The sequence below is a fragment of the Chamaea fasciata genome, unplaced genomic scaffold, assembly GCF_029207755.1.
Source record: "Chamaea fasciata isolate MVZ Bird 193981 ecotype frontalis unplaced genomic scaffold, bChaFas1.0.hap1 SCAF_32, whole genome shotgun sequence".
NCBI lineage: Eukaryota > Metazoa > Chordata > Aves > Passeriformes > Sylviidae > Chamaea > Chamaea fasciata.
In genome coordinates, this window is record NW_027094117.1 from 1,423,643 (window position 1) to 1,436,115 (window position 12,473).

Sequence of the window (12,473 nt, forward strand, 5' to 3'; positions counted from 1 at the left end):
ATATCAGCCAAGAAAGGAGAGTTTAGAATTCTGCCAGCAGAAACTTTGCTGTGACAGGCCAGGAGTGCAGTGCACACAAGCTCCAGGCAAATGGTTCCAAGGCAAAGCTGAGAAGAGCAAATCAAACCCAAAAAAGACAGAGGACCCCAACAGCAGGAAAGGGGACAAGAACAGAAGTGCAGTGATGCTGGCAGGCCATTCATTTCAGTGGCTCTTTCCTCTCCAGCTCATAAAAACAAGGCAGAAACAAAGCCCTGAGCGTGGAGCCGCTCCTCTTCTCCTGCCCTTCTGGAAGGAGCATCGTGTCCAAGCCATGGGAGGCACAAGCAGGATCCCTCACCTCCCGACTGACAGCTGCCATGTCTCCTTCAGCCATGCGTGTCTGTCTGACCACATCCTGCAAAGTTCCTCCATCCATGTATTCCATCACCAGCCAGAGATCTCCATCAACAAGGAAGCTGGAAAAGGAAAACAATGGCACAGAGATGAATGTGCAGTGCTCAATTCCCCCATGGCAAAGCCTCCAGTGGGGTTTTCTTTCCAGCTCACTTGTCAATGAGGACAGAATCCCATCTGATTTTCACAGGAGACACCTGTGAAAAAGGAGAGGCCTTAGATGGCAAGCAAGTGAAAAATGCACTTTTAGCAACAGCCCAGATCAATGTGAAACCACAACACTTGCCCCCAGCTGCTTCAGCATCTGAACTCATCACTTCCACCATTCACTCCACCACAAGGCAACACAACTTCCGGAGCTATCCAGGGAGGGAGGCCGTGCAGCACTTGGGATAAAAGTGGTCAACTCTTTGGAAAACCTTGCAGAAAGTCTCTTCAGCAACAGGCAGGGCCATTGAAAAATGGGCAGATGAGGCCTTTCTGGAAACAAGAACCTGCTCTTCCTGGTAACTGAAGCAATGGAAAAGATTTGGGAAGAAGACACCAAGGGAAATAATTTCTGCCATGGATTATCAGCACTTGTTGTAAGACACAGAAAATAGGGTCCGCTTGAAGAGAAAACCAAAGTGGTGCAACAAAGGAACGTGGAGGGAGTGAACTGCCAGGCTGTTGTTTTGGGAAGATATGGCCGGGTCAGGCTTCTCAAAACAGGCTACGGACTGCGGATGCCAGGAAAGATTAACGCAGGGCTCGTGCACGGGATGAGAGCTGAAGCACTCACCTGTCCAAAGAGTTGATAATGTTGGGGTTCTTCTTGTCCTTCAGGAGCAGGAGCTCATTCACAGCTCGTTCCCTCTTCTGCCCTCGGAGACTCATTTTCTTTATGGCCACCTGAAGGGACATTGCAGACCTTCAACTGGAAGAGTCTGTGGCAGGAGGCCACAGCAAACACGGAGCGAGTCTTTTTGGAGCGCCGCAGCCAGGCTGTGCCAAACTGCCTTGGGATGGGACACCAGAGCTCAGCAAGTGCCATTCCCACAGCCCATTGCTCTGCTGGCTGGGGGCTGCTTACAGGACACGTGGCCAGAGACATTTGGCCTTGTGAGCTCTGCAGAAATGGTCCCTCAGCTTCAAAGCTCTAACAACCTTCTCTGCACCTACACTCTTCTCAAATGGCCCTAGTTTACCACCACTCTTAGAATGATGATGATGATGTTCATTATTATTCAAACACATTTTGCAAGCAGGAGGTAATTCTGGTTCTGTGCAAACAGAGCAAAAGAGCTGGGAACCCTTTAGCAATTCTATGGCATTTGCTCATGATTTCAAATGCAGCTGCTCTGCTTGGGCTTGCACAACAAAGCAAACACACACATCCCATGCTCAGATGATCCCTGTCACAGGCTGGCACCCACACCAGAGCCAAAGACAACTGCAGGCTTTAGGAGAGAGCTTTGCTCTGGACATCCATCTTCTCATTGCTCTCCCTCTCTCTCTGTCAGCAGACACTCACCTCTCATCCAGTGGCCCTGTCGAGTCCTTTACAAACGGCTCCGAAAGCCCTGCAGACAAAACAGCAGAGAGGAAAGAAGCAGTGCTTTAGACCCTGGGAGTGAAAGTCAGGCAGACAGGAGATCTCTTCTGCCTGTAGCATTCAGAAAACACCTGGGCGCGTCAAGCCTTGAAAGAAGGGCGCGGCAGCCACCAGCCCTCTGCCATGCAAGGTGTGCAAGGGAAAACTGAGGCCAAACATGAAGGAAAAGTGCTGGAGCAAACCCCAAATGTCCGTGATGAATTCCTTTAGTTCAAAACCTGGGCTGGGGGCCGGCTGTCTAAAGAACTAGAAAAGAATGTATTTCATCCTTTTGCATTTCCTGCCTAAGAGCTGCAGGATCCACAAGAGCCCTGCATCAGGGCATCATGCATTTTCCCCTTGAGTGCAGCAGCTCTGTGTCTGTTACTGGATGTGTGGGGTCTACTACTTGTGCTGAAAAGAGCCCTTCTTAGTTCATCTCTGCTTTCTGTTTGGAAGCCTTCTCTTGATAATCCTGAGCGGTGAATAGTTTTGCAAGTAAAAGATTTGAAAGCAATCTTGTTGAGAACTCTTGTCTGACAGTCAGCAGATGGTGAGTTGCTCTCTTAGGCAATCCAATTGCATGGACAGAAGATCTTCCATGTCCTGCTCCTTGCTGCAGGCAGGACACTGCCAGCCTCCGGGGACTTTGGAGGTGCCATCTGACCACAGCTGTCAATTCTGATCAGGACTGAGAGACAGCAGCATCATCCCCCAGTGCCTGAAGGTGTCTGCAGCTCTCCTGACTTCTCACTTGATCCTGCAGCAGCAAAATACCTGGGCCCTGCTTGTGTAGAAGTAACTGCCTTGCACTTACCCTTGGCCAATCTGCTCCAGTTCCAGGTATTTCTCCGCAGGCTCCCCCACGCTCACGCTGTTTCCTGAAAGAAACCACATGGAAGACACTCTCTCCCAGACAGAGACCCCACCTTGCAGCAGAGCCAGAATGCAGCCCCACTCCCTGGGGGCCCTTGTTCTCAGCTGGGGAAGGACAATCAGTCACTCTGGGACATTCAGCTGCAGAGCAACACCGGCTGCAGCTGATGCTGAGACACACACACAGCACCTGCTCTGGCACACAGGAACAGAGCAGACGTACTCAGCTGCATCAGGCACTGCTCCCCTCTTTCCTCTGCCTGCAGGGCTGTGCTGCTGCCAGAACCTTCAGCCCAGGATCCCGCAGCAGAGGGAGGTTCTCCGTCCTCTTCGCAAAACGCTGCAGGTTCTCCGTCCTCTTCCCAAAACGCTGCAGGTTGGCCATCGTCTTTCCAAGCCATGGGACGTTCAGCCTCCACTTCCCATGCTGGGAGACATTCACCCTCCTCTTCCCAAGCCACAGGATGTCCTCCGTCCTCATCCCACACCGGGAGATGTCCGTCATCCTCGTCCCACGCCATGGCAGCTTGGCCATTCTCGCCCTGTGCCGAGTGACGTCCACCATCCTCGTCCCACACTGGGAGATGTCCACTGTCCTTGTCCCACACGGCGGGAGCCTCGCCGTTGTATTCCCAATCGGCGGGATGTTCACCCTCATCTCCCAGAAGAGCGGGAAGTTCACTGTTGTCTCCCGGCACAGCAGGAAGTTCACCATTATCTCCCTGAAGAGTGGGAAGTTCACCGCTGCCTTCCTCCTCTTTGGCCTCCTCTTTGGAGGCAGAGGGAGCCGGAGGAGGTGCTGATTCTGCTTTTGTGCCCTGTGGACAGACGGTAGTGTGAGGGACGGGAATTTCCATCTCAGTTATCACCTTATTTATCCTCAGCTAAACATCCAGCTGCACTAAGCAGAAATAGGCTTCCCAGCTGTTCAAACAAACAAACAATGGGCTAAAGTCGACATTGCCACTTATTGTTGGGAATTTGATACTCCACCATGGCTAAAGCCAGCAAGCAATCTTCTGCCTGCAAAACCACACCTGCAGCTCTTCAAAAGCATTTCAACAGAAAAGGAGAAAACTGCCAGGGATGCCTTTGCTGCTGCTGCTGCTGCTGCTGCTGCAAAGACACTGACAGGAACTTTCCTTCAGCCTCCCAGGCTTGCACTCGGCTGCCACACGCTGAGCTCACAACTTGCTGCACAATTCCAAACACCAAAGGTTCCCTTTGAACTCACCAAAGGAGGAGCTGCTCGAGATCCACCTGTCAGGTGCCCTGCAATGGGAGAAGGAACATGAACAAGATGCTGTCAGGAAAAGAAATGCCTGTGGTGGGAAATGCCACAGAGCAAGGCAAGCCCAAGAGAGCATTTTGCTTTCACAGCATCCCTCCAGGAGCCACAGTCCCTTCACAGAGGAAGCAAGAGAACAGCACCAAATACTGGGCTGTGTCAGTTCTGGGCCGGTCCAGCAAACGGAGGGAGTTCCAGGCTCGGCTGCCACACACTCTCCCCTTGAGAGTACGGAACTCCCCCAGCAACTCTCCCCTGCAAATGCTGTGCACACCCTGCTGGCTGCAGACACCCCCTTTTTTCATCTGCAGCTGCTGGCAGCAGCTCTCCCAAACCAATGGTGTCTTCATGGCAATTTGGTTACAAAGTCAACCCAGTTCCCGAGGAAGAACAGAAAGCACACAGCAAGCTCAAAGCCACAGATGCTGCACCGAGGGAAAAGCTTGACTTACGTGCCAAGTGGGTCAAGAAATACACCGAAGAAGCCACAGAGTACAGGCTGCAAACTGCAGCAACCAAATTCTGGAACATTTTGGCTGCGCTGCACACGTCTGCAGACTGTAGCCCTGCAAGCACAGAAGGACAGCCATCAGGGTGTGGGCTGACCGCTGGGAATGCCTCGGGCAGGAGGATCCTCCTGCAAGGAGCAGGCACCCAGAGCCGCTCTGGACACTGCGGCCTCTGTGTCCCACAGCAAGAGCAACACCACGGGGACGTGGCGATGCTCCTGTGACATCACAGCAGCAGTTCATGCAAAAACTGCCTGGAAGGTTCTCCTGTGTCACCAAGGAGCAGAAAGAATCCTCCCAGGGCACAGGCTATTGCCCAAACGATGCAAGAGGAACTGTGAAAATGCAGCCCTAAGGAAGCCTGATAGCCCAGCCTGAACACTGAGGAGGAACAAGGATGGGAGAAAACCAAAGGAAACGTGATCTTTGCTCACTGATGCTTCTGACTGAAACCAGCAAGGCTCCTTCCATCTGGCATCTTTGTTCTAGTTCTAAAAACTAATTCTTGGCTTGAAACAGGGGAAAATGGGAAGCTGATCCATGGGGAAGAGAGGTGGCGGGGCCGGGTGGGTGGGAGCAGCGGGATGAACTCTTGCGGGAGCTCTTGGCTTTCCCTGGGAAGAGGAAAGGGGTTGGATGCAGCTCCTTGCGCAGGACTGCACAGGCGGTGATTTCTGCAGGGATGAGAGTGGGTCGTGGTGTTATCTTGTCCCAGGTGCACAAGATGGACTGCGGAGGATTTCGGCGATGGAAGAATGCAATCAATCATTATGATTGGTAAAGCATTGTTCAACTTTATTGCTCATAACATCCGTTATTATACTTTTGCCCGAAGCGTTCAGCATACTTGTCAAATTATAATTGGTTAGCATCCACTACTCATCTATACTTGATTGGCTATATCAAGCGTGAGAAGGTTCTTCCCCGTGGCATGCTGAAAACTTTGGATACGTGCTTACTGCTACGCTCTCTTAACCACAAGTTCTTTTATCTTTGGCCTGTAACTGTGCTTACTGCTGTCCCAAGGACAGCTTGTCTTAGCAGCACGTAGGCTGCTAGCACTTGGTATCGGGCCATAAGGCCTCTAATGATCCGTGGCCTTGCTCTGCTAGCCATTCTTCAACAATTCCCCCTTTTTTATTTTGTGCAACAAAGGCAGCCTGTCGAGTACTTACTGTTTCTGCTACACGATACATCATCTGTTGCAAGCAGCGAAAAAAGCAAGGTACAAAACGTACAAGCAGTAGCCCTATGGTGCTGTTTATACTTTTGCAAAATCATAGAAGTATTGGGGGTAAGTAATGAGAGGCGACCCAATGTGCAAGGTCCACCTACGAGCTGTGATGGAATACCTGCCCATGCTCTGTCTCCACAAATAAGAAACACTCCTGGGGGGAGTTGAATAGGAGTATTGGAGGAGTGGGAATTTTTCCCACTGGTATAGTTACACCACAGAGAGGCATTTCTATACACAGGCAGAGAGGAATTCGCGTTCACTGTGGAATTGGACTGTGGATTCTGCCTGCGTATGCTTGACCAGTTCAAGTTTACACACCAATCTGCTTTAACCGATCTTAGCAACTCCAACTCCTGTGGTTCCAGGTGGGCCCCTGGAAAGTGTGGGACCGTCTGATCCCATTGATCAGCATATGACTGAAAATCATTACGGCGGCAGCTGTGTACTGAGACCGGGCAGGGCAGCTCTTCCAGGGGTATCCCTACCAAACAGGTGGAGAAGGGATTACCAGGAGAGGACAGGGACAGCATATTGCTTCCTGCCCTGTTTTGTTGGCTAAAGTAACCCAAATGTTTTCCTTCGGTTGTGGAGGCACCCAAACCGACTCTACCTCAGCTCCGCCTCTCCCTGTGCCTGGTCCTAGGACGATAGCGATGACACATATGATCCCGATTCTCCGGTGCCACCTGCCATTGCTGGGGAATCCCCACTCCCTGCTTACATATCACTGCCAAAACATGACTGCTGTGCAAAGCAACCACTCTCTGTATTGTCTTGTGAAACTGCCAGAGCAGTTGCAGGTGTTCTCTTGCCCCTAAATCTTCAATTAAGTGTACCCCCTCTAACCCTGGCTGTCCAGTAGCGATGTCGCTCTTGCAGGGTCATTAGCGGGAAGGATCCGTTTGCTAGGTATCCATTGGGGCCCTGCTGAAATTCGTCTTGTGGTACTGCAACAGAAACCAACTGATCAGCTATGGCATTACCCTGACCCAAACCTCCTGACCATTTGTGGCTTCGAATATGCAAAATTGCAAAAGGAGCTGAGCGCAGCCAAACAGCTTGCCTCGGCTGTCTCAAGAGTTCCCATAACCTGTCATTCTTTATATCCTTTATCAATGCATCCTCAATCCGCAGCACCACCCCTACTACGTATAACGACTCTGTGACAATATTTACACCCTGACCAGGCCAATTCATAATGACCCAAAGGACAGCCCTTAATTCTAGCGTCTGCAATGAGTCCTCAGTAGTCGCCTCCAATAATTTCTTCATCCACGTGCCCTCCTCCATCCAGACAGCCGCCGCTCGTCTGGATTTTCTGCCTGCATCTGTGTATACAGTCAGCGCATTTTCCAAAGGTCTATGGGATACACGTGGTTTTTCTATCCATTCATTGGAGCGCACCCACTGTAGTAGAGGGTTTTTGAGCAATCTTAACTGCACATCCTGTGCTGTTCCCAAAAGACTGTCCTGTAATTCAGGGGAATGACAAAGAGACCACATCAGGTCCTCATTCCAAAGTGGCAGATAGATTGTGTTCGGTTCTGCCCCTGTAACCTGTCGGCACCGAATTCGGCCTTTTTTAATGAAGGCAGCAAGGTTAGCAACACGGCTCTGAATCGTGGTACGGGGCTGTACCGTTGTGAAAAGCCACTCCAGCACCAGTGGCGTGTCCTTGGCATCCAGCTGGGTGAGAGCTGCCATAAAAAATGGTTCGGCCCAGCAAGAATCGTGAGATCCACTGCAGTATCGGGCAGCATCCGTGACACAGTTGGGTTAGCTCTGGTATCTGCTAACTGTTGCAGCAGTTCGTGCTGCTGCTGAGACGGCACAACTGGCGATGCAGGATCAGTGCCTTTCAGCAGTGGACGAAGGGCTTCCAAATCGTCATTGGAGAAGCCGACCACGGGCTGGAGCCACTGGAGATCAACAAGAAGGCGCTGTGCATCATGTAGAGTGGCAATTTGAGTCTGCAGCTCTAGCTTCTGTGGTGAGATGGTAGCGTCAGCTATCGTCCACCCTAAATACCTCCAAGGAGCAGTACGCTGGATTTTTTCAGGAGCTACTACCAGTCGATTACTCCAGGTATTATCACTAGTCCTTTCAGGGCTGCTGATGACCGTCCCAGTAACAAAGCCCCAAATGACTGTCCATTAACTTTAACAGGTCCTTTAATTCCGGTAGGGATTTTAATAGGTTTATTGTCCTTTAGAAGAACACCTACTGCGGCTGCCAAGTCCAAGCCGATGCTTCCCCTTGTGGCGGGGCGTAGGCTGCCGGCAGGGAGGAGGGGGAGGCTGGGTAGACTTGAGCTGCTGTTGGTGTCGTTGTGCCGCGGCTCCTCGCGCTCCGCCGTCCGTTTCCTGACTTCTTTCGGCAGGCGTCTGTTGAGTGGTTGTCCGCTTGACAATCCTGGCACCAGACTTGTCCCGCTCTTCACTCCTTCCTCATATGTCCAGGCTTTTCGCATCGAAGCATTTTAATTGCGCCTTGGGATCAGTGGACCCTTGTCTCCTTCCTGCACGGAATGGTTGCAGCGCGGCAGCAGCAAAAGCCTCAGCTTGTGACTGCCCCCCCTTGATAGTTTCTGTCAGGTCCTTAACAGCCTCAACTAGCATAGCCTGCGTTCCCTGAGGGATCCTACTCATATGATCTAAATACTGCACTACACCCCAATCACCCGGGAGAGTAACAAGAATTGCTTTTGTTCGGGGATTACAATTTTGCATGATGCATTCCCGAAGAAGTGCTCCTTGCATGTGTAAAGGAACGCCAGCCCTTTCGATTGCGGCTGAGACACGATCGACAAATGCAGAAAATGACTCTTGGTTCCACTGCTTCACATTCATAGAAGAGGGTGCAGTACTACCAGTTCTAACCTTTCCATATGCCAGCCTTGCTAAACGCATAGTCTCTCTAATGAGATCAGGACCTAACATTGCCTGAGCCTGTGGTGTTGAAAAATTTCCTGTTCCCATATAATGCTCTAGTGTGGCCCCCCACAAAGGACCACCTGGCCCCCTCTGCACATCAATTGCTTCTTGACACAAGGCCTGCCAATGAGCCTGCCAAAGCATTATTTGTGATTGAGACATAATCATTTTCAAAAGATTTTTCATGTCTTCCTGGAGCAACAGTCCAGCTCCCCAAATATAATTTAGCACTTGTTTGGTAGGCTCACCGTGCAGTCCAGATTCATTGACCGTGTTCCACAATTGCATTAATAGCTTCCAGTCTAAAGGGGATACTGTTACATCCATCCCTCCTGCAGCGTTAGGCATGTATGCCACTGGAAACGCTTGTTTATCTTCCTGTATTTCTGGTAATGTTGCTACAGCACTTGAATCTCCACTCTCCAAAGCTTCCCTCATAATGCCCTGCCAATCAACTCTGCCCCTAATTTTGCCCCGACCCTATCGAGCACTGTTTTCATTCTCATGATAACGGGCTGCCTCATCCTCTAAAGCAGCTTCCTCAGAGGGTGACAGTCCTCTCCCCGAATTGCTCGGATGCGGCGGGGCGGATGGCAAGGGCTCATCTGGGGTCCTAGGTGGTAATGTCAGCCCATTCACAGTGATCGGCTGTGGCAGGTTTTCCCCACCAAACGTAATCATTCCCTCCTTTGCAGGAGCTGATTTCCCTTCCAAGTGCAAGGCTGCTGCCACGGCAACGCGTTGTTCTGCTTTAAATTTTTCCAAGCAATTTCCAGGCCAGAGCAGCCTCGGCATCTGCAGAGTCAGCCTGGAAGGACTTGCTTGGAGCCTTCTGGGCTGCACTCGACTCTGGGTAACAAACTGCGTGTGGCGGAAAATGCCACTGGTTCTGCAAGAGGGCAGAAGGGGCCTGGGGAAGGCCAGAAGGGCCATGGGGAAGGCTCCATGCTAGGGAAAAACCTGCCCTGTGTTGGAGAAAAACCATGCCTTTATCCCCTCTGACAGAGGCAAGAAAATTGAATCCTAACCCAAGGCAAAGAGAGGCAGGGGAGCAGCCCCGGCCCTTCCGCTCCTGCCAACCAAAGCGTCCCTCGCCTGCTTCTGAGCCCCTGGGCGCTGGTGGCCCGTGGCTGTTGGTTTTTGTCAGGCTGGCTGCCACCAGCCCAGGACAGGCTGGGCACTGGAGGCTTCAGGTGGGGAGATGGGATCCTAGGATGCATTTGATGGCACCTGCCAGCGCAAGCAGGGGAATGGGCTCAGCCGAGGCAGCGGCGGGAAGGAGACCGCGGGCAGCCGCTCCCGCAGCGTGTCACGATCCGCTCCCAGAGGCGGGGTTCAGGATGGTTCATTTTAGGGATCTCAGACTACAAAAGACACAGCGGGGGACAAACTCAGTTTACTCAATCACAAATGCACCTTGATTTCGTGCCAACAAATGCCATAGTGGGGAGAGAAAAGAGAATAGTAAGAAAGAAAGAAAAGAGGGCAAGGGGATTATAGCTACCAGCATGGAGGGTGGAGTCCTCGAGGCTTTTGAAGATGCCTATAGACGTGAGTTTCTCCAGTGGGGAGATCTCAAAAGTGAGCAGGAGTCTCTAGGGTTTTTATAGTCCTCTCCGAAGCGACAGGCAGTTGGCCAAACAGGTGGGGGAAATCATTGCAGTGTGTTCATTTAGAGAACTCAGAACAAGTCGGTCGTCAGCAGGTACGGTGTCGACCAGTACGAGTCAGCAGGCGCGGTCACTTCACCCTGACTTGCCCTTTGTTTCTGCTCAGGTTCTGATGTTCCCATGTGGGTGCTGGGTTTTTCCATCAAACACACCTGCAGGCAGCACTTGGCCAACATCCCAGCTCAGCCAGGCCACAACTCCCGTCTTGAGATTTTCAAGTCCCTTTGAGGGGTTTCAGTCTCTGTCCTTGACCATGGTGGTGAGGCAGATGAGGGATCTTCGGACCGTCTCTTACACCAGCCCGGGACGCACGATTGTTGTCAAGAGAGCTCCTTCAGCAGGCTTCCGTAGTCTTGTGAAGTCTTCAGGACTCGTCCATGTTAGTAGCATATCCCGGAAAAAACAGAGACAGTAGAGAGTGTGTGTGAAAGAAAGAGAGAGAAAGAGGAAAAAATAGAAAAACAAAATAGAAACAAAACAAAATCAATCAATATTGATTAAACAATTTCTTCAAAATATTCAAAACAAATCATCAAATTTCTTCAAGTTATAACAAGTTTCAAACAAAAGCTTAATTTTGATGACAACCTAACATCATTCAAAGAAACAACAATAATCAAAACAAGCAACCAACAATTTCAAATGAATCCGCTGTTGCAGGTCTAATTTCCGCTGTTTGGGTAGTACGTCTGGTGTCAATAACTTTGGGAGTGTGTCTTGCAAAAGGGGTCTTGACTAAACTGTGTGCTTCCATGATAGATGCCAAGTGTGTCACCAAGCACTGTTTCAGGAGTTTCCTTAGGGTGTACTTCAAAACGACAAATCTTTTGCTCTGTGTACAAACAAATGTCTTGAGCTATGATTGCATGAGCAATATCAAGTGCACTAAGGCATTACATACGGTTCTTACAAAAGCTTTAACTGTGTTGGTATTGGGGTTAGAGGTAAAGTTGACCAATTTCCACCAGGATTGGAATTCCTTTTCAAAATCATTTGCATTGTCCCAAATTATGTTCTGAATTTCAGGCGGAAAAGTGCCTTCTTCTCCTTCCCTTATGATTGAGGCTACAACTGTCTGCATCCAAAGCTGTGTCTGGATGCAGCTAAGAGCCAAAGAAACATTGTTTTGTGTAGCACCAAGTGCATCAATTATCATTTTGTGATCCTTCACATCTACTTTTCCCAATTTGCTAATATGTTTGATAGCAACCACTGATGTGTCCCCAAAGCCAATAAGGATAACTGCAATGCTTGTCCTAATTTGGTCAAATCCCTAGTTGTAACAGCCAATTTGTTCATTAATACTACTGAATCAATCCTGTTTAGAATTCCCAATTTAAGATATTTATCATGGTTTCCATGGCCTTCATGTCCCTTGGAGTTCTCCTGTAAAAAGTAAGCACAACAGAATCTGCCACCAGAAGGCAGAAAGTTAGAATGATGGACATTCTTCCCTGTGCATTTATTCCATACTCTTTCCCTAGAGCATCAAAGGTTAGCCGTGGGTATTTCTTCAGAGGGGGTCTTAGCACTAGTGGTCCCTCTCCCACCGTGGGGAGGTCCAGCAAAACAGGTTGTCCAGGGTAACGTGCTGGATCCTTGGAATCCCTTGGTCCCCGTAGTGAGGGAACTATGCTTGGAGCTGTTGGGCCAAAAGGAAAAACATCAGTAAAGCGAGGATTTGCTGACTGTTTGGGGGAAAAGGGAGGGGTAAGAACTGAGGCAGGTTTGTCTTGGATGCTCCCCAAGTTTTCTGCTTCTTGTACTGCTAGTTTTTACATAGCTCCTTCGTTCTTGAGAAGATGTTACAATAATGATACAAGGATGTTCTAATAATGTTACAATCTGAGCACAGCACTTTCTTCCTGAGGCTGTCTGGGCCACCCCGTCAGCTGGGGGAGTCCCAGTAGTGACTGACTTAAAAACTTGGAAAGGCCCTCTCCAAACAACTGGTTGTTGTTGTACAATCTTCTCTACTTCTAGGAGAGCTG

The 12,473-nt window shown here is 50.2% G+C and overlaps 1 pseudogene; it reads left to right on the forward strand.

Moving 5' to 3' along the window:
- The window catches only part of LOC136303317 (zinc finger protein 850-like), a 171,392-nt pseudogene that overhangs the window by 73,188 nt on the left and 85,731 nt on the right, over positions 1–12,473 (forward strand).